Source organism: Zosterops lateralis (assembly GCF_965231275.1).
Source record: "Zosterops lateralis genome assembly, chromosome: 10".
Classification (NCBI taxonomy): Eukaryota; Metazoa; Chordata; class Aves; order Passeriformes; family Zosteropidae; genus Zosterops; species Zosterops lateralis.
The window spans coordinates 19,747,628-19,757,909 of NC_139770.1; positions in this window are offsets into that span (position 1 = coordinate 19,747,628).

The following is a 10,282-nucleotide window of genomic DNA, read 5'->3' on the forward strand; positions in this document are numbered from 1 at the left end:
ATCACAGCCACATAGTCCCTATCCCAGCTGCAGCCCTACAGCCCTATCACAGCCCTACAGTGATTCCCGCTCCAGCCCACAAGCTTTATTTCTCCACCAGTCCTGGTGTTTCTGCTCCAGCTCTGCGTCTTCCTGATCCTGCCATGTGAAGCTGGTCCTGGATTAAGGCAGGATCTTAATTTCAGCTTCAGCTCTAGAATCCATATTCCAGCCCCAGCCCACAGTGCCTATTCCAGCCCCATAGCCCCTGTATAGCCCCACAATGGTTTCACCCTAAGCCCTGCCATCTCTGTCACAGCCAGATCTGCTGCCTCAGCTCCAACTCCTCAGCTTTCCACTGCCTCTGGCTAAAAGCTGCTCCTGGTTGTCACTTTGTTCCCATGCTGTTGACAAGACAATGAATCAACAGCTGTCATCACTTAAATATCTCTATGAGCTGCTGCACTCATCCCGATGGGGCCCCGACTTTGGGGGCAAATGAGCCCTGGCCCGCAGCACACAGCTTGCCCTGCACCCCACCTGCCCACAGACCCCTCAGCCAGCATTGGGTGCTGGGAACAGCTGCTCAGCCCCTGGTTCTGCATCCCAAAAGGTGCCCCTGAGCTGGCTCTGAGCCCCAGGATCAGCCCTGAGACCTCCACTCCCAGCTCATGGGTGGTATCATTGCTGGGAGGGCTGGAAGTCCCCTGGCAGCTCCTGTAGCCCCCAAGCTTCAGCTACATCCCCTTCCCCATGGGATTTATCCACCTCCAGCCCCACCATTTCCATTGCTCCATATCAGTTTGGGTCTAGATCCAGGTTCATTTTCTACTCATCCTGTTATATTGTCTATTCTCATAGTTTTACATTATTCTAATTGTATTAGGACTTAATGATACTATTGCATTGCCATATTTTTATTTATTCGATTTTTTTATTCTATTACTAGATATATGATGTTTTAAAAATAAATGTTATAGTGCTGTGAGGCCAGAGGGTATATTGAAGCCCCTGGGGCTGAATCCACACCCAAAATGATGTGAGGCAATGGAAACTCTGGAGCTGGATAAATCCTGTGTGGCTGGGGGTAGAATCACTGTGGGGCTGGAATAGGATGCTCAGCTCTGAAATGTGGTGAAACAACTCAAACAATGCCCTGTTTTGCAAGCTACCAATAGTGGGCTGAGAGGGGCAATATGTGATGGTTTCTGGTGTTGAATCATGCTAAAACTCTGGCACACTATCTAAATCTGGCAGGCTAGCCTCAAATCAACCTGCTGGTAACAAAAAGATTTAACAGATAAAGTGCTAAACTGACCTGCAAGCATATCACTGGGAGTCAGCTCCTTCACACTACAACACTCCGGTCCACTTTACAAATAGTAGGTTCTAATATATTCCTCCATGGAGTGAGTGGAGATTCTTCCACTGGGTTTTAGGGATGCTCACCAAGGACGGCCAGGGTACAATCTCTGGGCTGGGAGAGAGACTGTGGGGTGGAGGACGGATTGTAGCCCAGGAAAGGGACAGGGGGCCAAGGTGAGGCTAGAGGGCAGGGGAAGGGATTGTGGGTGGGATAGGACCGGTGTGGGCGGGAAGGGGCCCGCAGGAGGGGACGGGCTGTGAGGCCGGAGCAGGGCCTGGGGGGCAGGGGAGGGGAATCACAGCGGGCCACGGAAAGCGCCGCCAATCCCAGCACGAGGAAGGCGATGGATCGGCCAATCGCGACCCGCCGACCTCGTGTTATCCAATGACAGCCGCCGATTCCACACGGCCTGTTCCCGCCAAACTGAGGCCCCATCACCGCCTGGCGCTCGGACGGGCCCGCGCTGCGCTCCCCAGGGACGGCTCCCCGACAGCTGCTCTGCAGACACGAAACACACGGCTGAGGCTCCGAGACGCCTGTGTACCCGGCGCTACAGCAAACGTGAACGATTCATGGACTACAGTAAGCCGACGGCCACAGCAAGCTGACAAGGACATACAGTATTTAATTCTCGAAAGATGCAGGGCAGCGAGCCTCAATAGTACTTGGATGGGAGACCGCCTGGGAATACCGGGTGCTGTAGGCCTCCCTTTTTGCCGAGTGCCGGAGGCTTCCCTTTTTGCCGGGCTCTGGCCGGCCGTACCCGGCTTTGCCGGGGCAGCCGTGGCCGGAGGTCCCGGCGGCCTTTTTGCGCGGTGTCGGGTGCGGCTACAGGTGGTGGAGTTGCCACGGATCGGCCCGGTTGGCGTGTGGCGTGGCAGTGAGCTGGTGGGTCAGGGCGGGAGGCCGGTGGTTGGTGGTCGAGAGCGGCGGCGAGGGCTACTCAGTTGCCTACGGCCATACCACCCTGAGAACGCCCGATCTCGTCTGATCTCGGAAGCTAAGCAGGGTCGGGCCCGGTTAGTACTTGGATGGGAGACCGCCTGGGAATACCGGGTGCTGTAGGCCTCCCTTTTTGCCGGCTGCCGGAGGCTTCCCTTTTTGCCGGGCTAAGCAGGGTCGGGCCCGGTTAGTACTTGGATGGGAGACCGCCTGGGAATACCGGGTGCTGTAGGCCTCCCTTTTTTGCCGAGTGCCGGAGGCTTCCCTTTTTGCCGGGCTCTGCCCGGGGGTCCGGCAGGCCTTTCGCGAGGTCTCGGGTGTGGCTACAGGTGATGGAGTTGCCACGGATCGGCCCGGTTGGCGTGTGGCGTGGCAGTGAGCTGGTGGGTCAGGGCGGGGGGCCGGTGGTGCGTGCTCAAGAGCGGCGGCGAGGGCTGCTCAGGTGCCTGGGGCCCTGCCAGCCTAAGAACACCTGATCTCGTCTGGTCTCCTAAGCTAAGCAGGCTTGGTCCTGGTTCCTACCTGGATGGGCCAGTGCCTGGGAATACCCGCTGCCATAGGCCACCACTTGTGCCTCTGACCTCCTTTTTTGCCGGGCTCTGGCCGGCCGTACCCGGCTTTGCTGGGGCAGCCGTGGCCGGAGGTCCCGGCGGCCTTTTTGCGCGGTGTCGGGTGCGGCTACAGGTGGTGGAGTTGCCACCCAGTTGCCCGGTTGGCGTGTGGCGTGGCCGTTAGCCGGTGGGGCAGGGCGGGGGGCCGGTGGTGCGTGCTCAAGAGCGGTGAGGGCTACTCAGGTGCCTGGGGCCCTGCCAGCCTAAGAACACCTGATCTCGTCTGGTCTCCTAGGCTAGGCAGGCTTGGTCCTGGTTCCTACCTGGATGGGCGAGTGCCTGGGAATACCCGCTGCCATAGGCCACCACTTGTGCCTCTGACCTCCTTTTTTGCCGGGCTCCGGCCGGCCGTACCCGGCTTTGCCGGGGCAGCCGTGGCCGGAGGTCCCGGCGGCCTTTTTGCGCGGTGTCGGGTGCGGCTACAGGTGGTGGAGTTGCCACGGATCGGCCCGGTTGGCGTGTGGCGTGGCAGTGAGCTGGTGGGTCAGGGCGGGAGGCCGGTGGTTGGTGGTCGAGAGCGGCGGCGAGGGCTACTCAGTTGCCTACGGCCATACCACCCTGAGAACGCCCGATCTCGTCTGATCTCGGAAGCTAAGCAGGGTCGGGCCCGGTTAGTACTTGGATGGGAGACCGCCTGGGAATACCGGGTGCTGTAGGCCTCCCTTTTTGCCGGCTGCCGGAGGCTTCCCTTTTTGCCGGGCTAAGCAGGGTCGGGCCCGTTTAGTACTTGGATGGGAGACCGCCTGGGAATACCGGGTGCTGTAGGCCTCCCTTTTTGCCGGCTGCCGGAGGCTTCCCTTTTTGCCGGCCTCTGCCCGAGGGTCCGGCAGGCCTTTCGCGAGGTTTCGGGTGTGGCTACAGGTGATGGAGTTGCCACGGATCGGCCCGGTTGGCATGTGGCGTGGCCGTTAGCCGGTGGGGCAGGGCGGGGGGCCGGTGGTGCGTGCTCAAGAGCGGCGGCGAGGGCTGCTCAGGTGCCTGGGGCCCTGCCAGCCTAAGAACACCTGATCTCGTCTGGTCTCCTAAGCTAAGCAGGCTTGGTCCTGGTTCCTACCTGGATGGGCCAGTGCCTGGGAATACCCGCTGCCATAGGCCACCACTTGTGCCTCTGACCTCCTTTTTTGCCGGGCTCTGGCCGGCCGTACCCGGCTTTGCCGGGGCAGCCGTGGCCGGAGGTCCCGGCGGCCTTTTTGCGCGGTGTCGGGTGCGGCTACAGGTGGTGGAGTTGCCACGGATCGGCCCGGTTGGCGTGTGGCGTGGCAGTGAGCTGGTGGGTCAGGGCGGGAGGCCGGTGGTTGGTGGTCGAGAGCGGCGGCGAGGGCTACTCAGTTGCCTACGGCCATACCACCCTGAGAACGCCCGATCTCGTCTGATCTCGGAAGCTAAGCAGGGTCGGGCCCGGTTAGTACTTGGATGGGAGACCGCCTGGGAATACCGGGTGCTGTAGGCCTCCCTTTTTGCCGGCTGCCGGAGGCTTCCCTTTTTGCCGGGCTAAGCAGGGTCGGGCCCGGTTAGTACTTGGATGGGAGACCGCCTGGGAATACCGGGTGCTGTAGGCCTCCCTTTTTGCCGGCTGCCGGAGGCTTCCCTTTTTGCCGGGCTAAGCAGGGTCGGGCCCGTTTAGTACTTGGATGGGAGACCGCCTGGGAATACCGGGTGCTGTAGGCCTCCCTTTTTGCCGGCTGCCGGAGGCTTCCCTTTTTGCCGGGCTAAGCAGGGTCGGGCCCGGTTAGTACTTGGATGGGAGATCGCCTGGGAATACCGGGTGCTGTAGGCCTCCCTTTTTTGCCGAGTGCCGGAGGCTTCCCTTTTTGCCGGCCTCTGCCCGGGGGTCCGGCAGGCCTTTCGCGAGGTTTCGGGTGTGGCTACAGGTGATGGAGTTGCCACGGATCGGCCCGGTTGGCATGTGGCGTGGCCGTTAGCCGGTGGGGCAGGGCGGGGGGCCGGTGGTGCGTGCTCAAGAGCGGCGGCGAGGGCTGCTCAGGTGCCTGGGGCCCTGCCAGCCTAAGAACACCTGATCTCGTCTGGTCTCCTAAGCTAAGCAGGCTTGGTCCTGGTTCCTACCTGGATGGGCCAGTGCCTGGGAATACCCGCTGCCATAGGCCACCACTTGTGCCTCTGACCTCCTTTTTTGCCGGGCTCTGGCCGGCCGTACCCGGCTTTGCCGGGGCAGCCGTGGCCGGAGGTCCCGGCGGCCTTTTTGCGCGGTGTCGGGTGCGGCTACAGGTGGTGGAGTTGCCACCCAGTTGCCTGGTTGGCGTGTGGCCTGGCCATTAGCCGGTGGGGCAGGGCGGGGGGCCGGTGGTGCGTGCTCAAGAGCGGTGAGGGCTACTCAGGTGCCTGGGGCCCTGCCAGCCTAAGAACACCTGATCTCGTCTGGTCTCCTAGGCTAGGCAGGCTTGGTCCTGGTTCCTACCTGGATGGGCCAGTGCCTGGGAATACCCGCTGCCATAGGCCACCACTTGTGCCTCTGACCTCCTTTTTTGCCGGGCTCCGGCCGGCCGTACCCGGCTTTGCCGGGGCAGCCGTGGCCGGAGGTCCCGGCGGCCTTTTTGCGCGGTGTCGGGTGCAGCTACAGGTGGTGGAGTTGCCACGGATCGGCCCGGTTGGCGTGTGGCGTGGCAGTGAGCTGGTGGGTCAGGGCGGGAGGCCGGTGGTTGGTGGTCGAGAGCGGCGGCGAGGGCTACTCAGTTGCCTACGGCCATACCACCCTGAGAACGCCCGATCTCGTCTGATCTCGGAAGCTAAGCAGGGTCGGGCCCGGTTAGTACTTGGATGGGAGACCGCCTGGGAATACCGGGTGCTGTAGGCCTCCCTTTTTGCCGGCTGCCGGAGGCTTCCCTTTTTGCCGGGCTAAGCAGGGTCGGGCCCGTTTAGTACTTGGATGGGAGACCGCCTGGGAATACCGGGTGCTGTAGGCCTCCCTTTTTTGCCGAGTGCCGGAGGCTTCCCTTTTTGCCGGGCTCTGCCCGGGGGTCCGGCAGGCCTTTCGCGAGGTTTCGGGTGTGGCTACAGGTGATGGAGTTGCCACGGATCGGCCCGGTTGGCATGTGGCGTGGCCGTTAGCCGGTGGGGCAGGGCGGGGGGCCGGTGGTGCGTGCTCAAGAGCGGCGGCGAGGGCTGCTCAGGTGCCTGGGGCCCTGCCAGCCTAAGAACACCTGATCTCGTCTGGTCTCCTAAGCTAAGCAGGCTTGGTCCTGGTTCCTACCTGGATGGGCCAGTGCCTGGGAATACCCGCTGCCATAGGCCACCACTTGTGCCTCTGACCTCCTTTTTTGCCGGGCTCTGGCCGGCCGTACCCGGCTTTGCCGGGGCAGCCGTGGCCGGAGGTCCCGGCGGCCTTTTTGCGCGGTGTCGGGTGCGGCTACAGGTGGTGGAGTTGCCACGGATCGGCCCGGTTGGCGTGTGGCGTGGCAGTGAGCTGGTGGGTCAGGGCGGGAGGCCGGTGGTTGGTGGTCGAGAGCGGCGGCGAGGGCTACTCAGTTGCCTACGGCCATACCACCCTGAGAATGCCCGATCTCGTCTGATCTCGGAAGCTAAGCAGGGTCGGGCCCGGTTAGTACTTGGATGGGAGACCGCCTGGGAATACCGGGTGCTGTAGGCCTCCCTTTTTGCCGGCTGCCGGAGGCTTCCCTTTTTGCCGGGCTAAGCAGGGTCGGGCCCGGTTAGTACTTGGATGGGAGATCGCCTGGGAATACCGGGTGCTGTAGGCCTCCCTTTTTTGCCGAGTGCCGGAGGCTTCCCTTTTTGCCGGCCTCTGCCCGGGGGTCCGGCAGGCCTTTCGCGAGGTTTCGGGTGTGGCTACAGGTGATGGAGTTGCCACGGATCGGCCCGGTTGGCATGTGGCGTGGCCGTTAGCCGGTGGGGCAGGGCGGGGGGCCGGTGGTGCGTGCTCAAGAGCGGCGGCGAGGGCTGCTCAGGTGCCTGGGGCCCTGCCAGCCTAAGAACACCTGATCTCGTCTGGTCTCCTAAGCTAAGCAGGCTTGGTCCTGGTTCCTACCTGGATGGGCCAGTGCCTGGGAATACCCGCTGCCATAGGCCACCACTTGTGCCTCTGACCTCCTTTTTTGCCGGGCTCTGGCCGGCCGTACCCGGCTTTGCCGGGGCAGCCGTGGCCGGAGGTCCCGGCGGCCTTTTTGCGCGGTGTCGGGTGCGGCTACAGGTGGTGGAGTTGCCACCCAGTTGCCTGGTTGGCGTGTGGCCTGGCCGTTAGCCGGTGGGGCAGGGCGGGGGGCCGGTGGTGCGTGCTCAAGAGCGGTGAGGGCTACTCAGGTGCCTGGGGCCCTGCCAGCCTAAGAACACCTGATCTCGTCTGGTCTCCTAGGCTAGGCAGGCTTGGTCCTGGTTCCTACCTGGATGGGCCAGTGCCTGGGAATACCCGCTGCCATAGGCCACCACTTGTGCCTCTGACCTCCTTTTTTGCCGGGCTCCGGCCGGCCGTACCCGGCTTTGCCGGGGCAGCCGTGGCCGGAGGTCCCGGCGGCCTTTTTGCGCGGTGTCGGGTGCAGCTACAGGTGGTGGAGTTGCCACGGATCGGCCCGGTTGGCGTGTGGCGTGGCAGTGAGCTGGTGGGTCAGGGCGGGAGGCCGGTGGTTGGTGGTCGAGAGCGGCGGCGAGGGCTACTCAGTTGCCTACGGCCATACCACCCTGAGAACGCCCGATCTCGTCTGATCTCGGAAGCTAAGCAGGGTCGGGCCCGGTTAGTACTTGGATGGGAGACCGCCTGGGAATACCGGGTGCTGTAGGCCTCCCTTTTTGCCGGCTGCCGGAGGCTTCCCTTTTTGCCGGGCTAAGCAGGGTCGGGCCCGTTTAGTACTTGGATGGGAGACCGCCTGGGAATACCGGGTGCTGTAGGCCTCCCTTTTTTGCCGAGTGCCGGAGGCTTCCCTTTTTGCCGGGCTCTGCCCGGGGGTCCGGCAGGCCTTTCGCGAGGTTTCGGGTGTGGCTACAGGTGATGGAGTTGCCACGGATCGGCCCGGTTGGCATGTGGCGTGGCCGTTAGCCGGTGGGGCAGGGCGGGGGGCCGGTGGTGCGTGCTCAAGAGCGGCGGCGAGGGCTGCTCAGGTGCCTGGGGCCCTGCCAGCCTAAGAACACCTGATCTCGTCTGGTCTCCTAAGCTAAGCAGGCTTGGTCCTGGTTCCTACCTGGATGGGCCAGTGCCTGGGAATACCCGCTGCCATAGGCCACCACTTGTGCCTCTGACCTCCTTTTTTGCCGGGCTCTGGCCGGCCGTACCCGGCTTTGCCGGGGCAGCCGTGGCCGGAGGTCCCGGCGGCCTTTTTGCGCGGTGTCGGGTGCGGCTACAGGTGGTGGAGTTGCCACCCAGTTGCCTGGTTGGCGTGTGGCGTGGCCGTTAGCCGGTGGGGCAGGGCGGGGGGCCGGTGGTGCGTGCTCAAGAGCGGTGAGGGCTACTCAGGTGCCTGGGGCCCTGCCAGCCTAAGAACACCTGATCTCGTCTGGTCTCCTAGGCTAGGCAGGCTTGGTCCTGGTTCCTACCTGGATGGGCGAGTGCCTGGGAATACCCGCTGCCATAGGCCACCACTTGTGCCTCTGACCTCCTTTTTTGCCGGGCTCCGGCCGGCCGTACCCGGCTTTGCCGGGGCAGCCGTGGCCGGAGGTCCCGGCGGCCTTTTTGCGCGGTGTCGGGTGCGGCTACAGGTGGTGGAGTTGCCACGGATCGGCCCGGTTGGCGTGTGGCGTGGCAGTGAGCTGGTGGGTCAGGGCGGGAGGCCGGTGGTTGGTGGTCGAGAGCGGCGGCGAGGGCTACTCAGTTGCCTACGGCCATACCACCCTGAGAACGCCCGATCTCGTCTGATCTCGGAAGCTAAGCAGGGTCGGGCCCGGTTAGTACTTGGATGGGAGACCGCCTGGGAATACCGGGTGCTGTAGGCCTCCCTTTTTGCCGGCTGCCGGAGGCTTGCCTTTTTGCCGGGCTAAGCAGGGTCGGGCCCGTTTAGTACTTGGATGGGAGACCGCCTGGGAATACCGGGTGCTGTAGGCCTCCCTTTTTGCCGGCTGCCGGAGGCTTCCCTTTTTGCCGGGCTCTGCCCGGGGGTCCGGCAGGCCTTTCGCGAGGTTTCGGGTGTGGCTACAGGTGATGGAGTTGCCACGGATCGGCCCGGTTGGCATGTGGCGTGGCCGTTAGCCGGTGGGGCAGGGCGGGGGGCCGGTGGTGCGTGCTCAAGAGCGGCGGCGAGGGCTGCTCAGGTGCCTGGGGCCCTGCCAGCCTAAGAACACCTGATCTCGTCTGGTCTCCTAAGCTAAGCAGGCTTGGTCCTGGTTCCTACCTGGATGGGCCAGTGCCTGGGAATACCCGCTGCCATAGGCCACCACTTGTGCCTCTGACCTCCTTTTTTGCCGGGCTCTGGCCGGCCGTACCCGGCTTTGCCGGGGCAGCCGTGGCCGGAGGTCCCGGCGGCCTTTTTGCGCGGTGTCGGGTGCGGCTACAGGTGGTGGAGTTGCCACGGATCGGCCCGGTTGGCGTGTGGCGTGGCAGTGAGCTGGTGGGTCAGGGCGGGAGGCCGGTGGTTGGTGGTCGAGAGCGGCGGCGAGGGCTACTCAGTTGCCTACGGCCATACCACCCTGAGAATGCCCGATCTCGTCTGATCTCGGAAGCTAAGCAGGGTCGGGCCCGGTTAGTACTTGGATGGGAGACCGCCTGGGAATACCGGGTGCTGTAGGCCTCCCTTTTTGCCGGCTGCCGGAGGCTTCCCTTTTTGCCGGGCTAAGCAGGGTCGGGCCCGGTTAGTACTTGGATGGGAGACCGCCTGGGAATACCGGGTGCTGTAGGCCTCCCTTTTTTGCCGAGTGCCGGAGGCTTCCCTTTTTGCCGGGCTCTGCCCGGGGGTCCGGCAGGCCTTTCGCGAGGTCTCAGGTGTGGCTACAGGTGATGGAGTTGCCACGGATCGGCCCGGTTGGCGTGTGGCGTGGCAGTGAGCTGGTGGGTCAGGGCGGGAGGCCGGTGGTTGGTGGTCGAGAGCGGCGGCGAGGGCTACTCAGTTGCCTACGGCCATACCACCCTGAGAACGCCCGATCTCGTCTGATCTCGGAAGCTAAGCAGGGTCGGGCCCGGTTAGTACTTGGATGGGAGACCGCCTGGGAATACCGGGTGCTGTAGGCCTCCCTTTTTGCCGGCTGCCGGAGGCTTCCCTTTTTGCCGGGCTAAGCAGGGTCGGGCCCGTTTAGTACTTGGATGGGAGACCGCCTGGGAATACCGGGTGCTGTAGGCCTCCCTTTTTGCCGGCTGCCGGAGGCTTCCCTTTTTGCCGGGCTAAGCAGGGTCGGGCCCGGTTAGTACTTGGATGGGAGATCGCCTGGGAATACCGGGTGCTGTAGGCCTCCCTTTTTTGCCGAGTGCCGGAGGCTTCCCTTTTTGCCGGCCTCT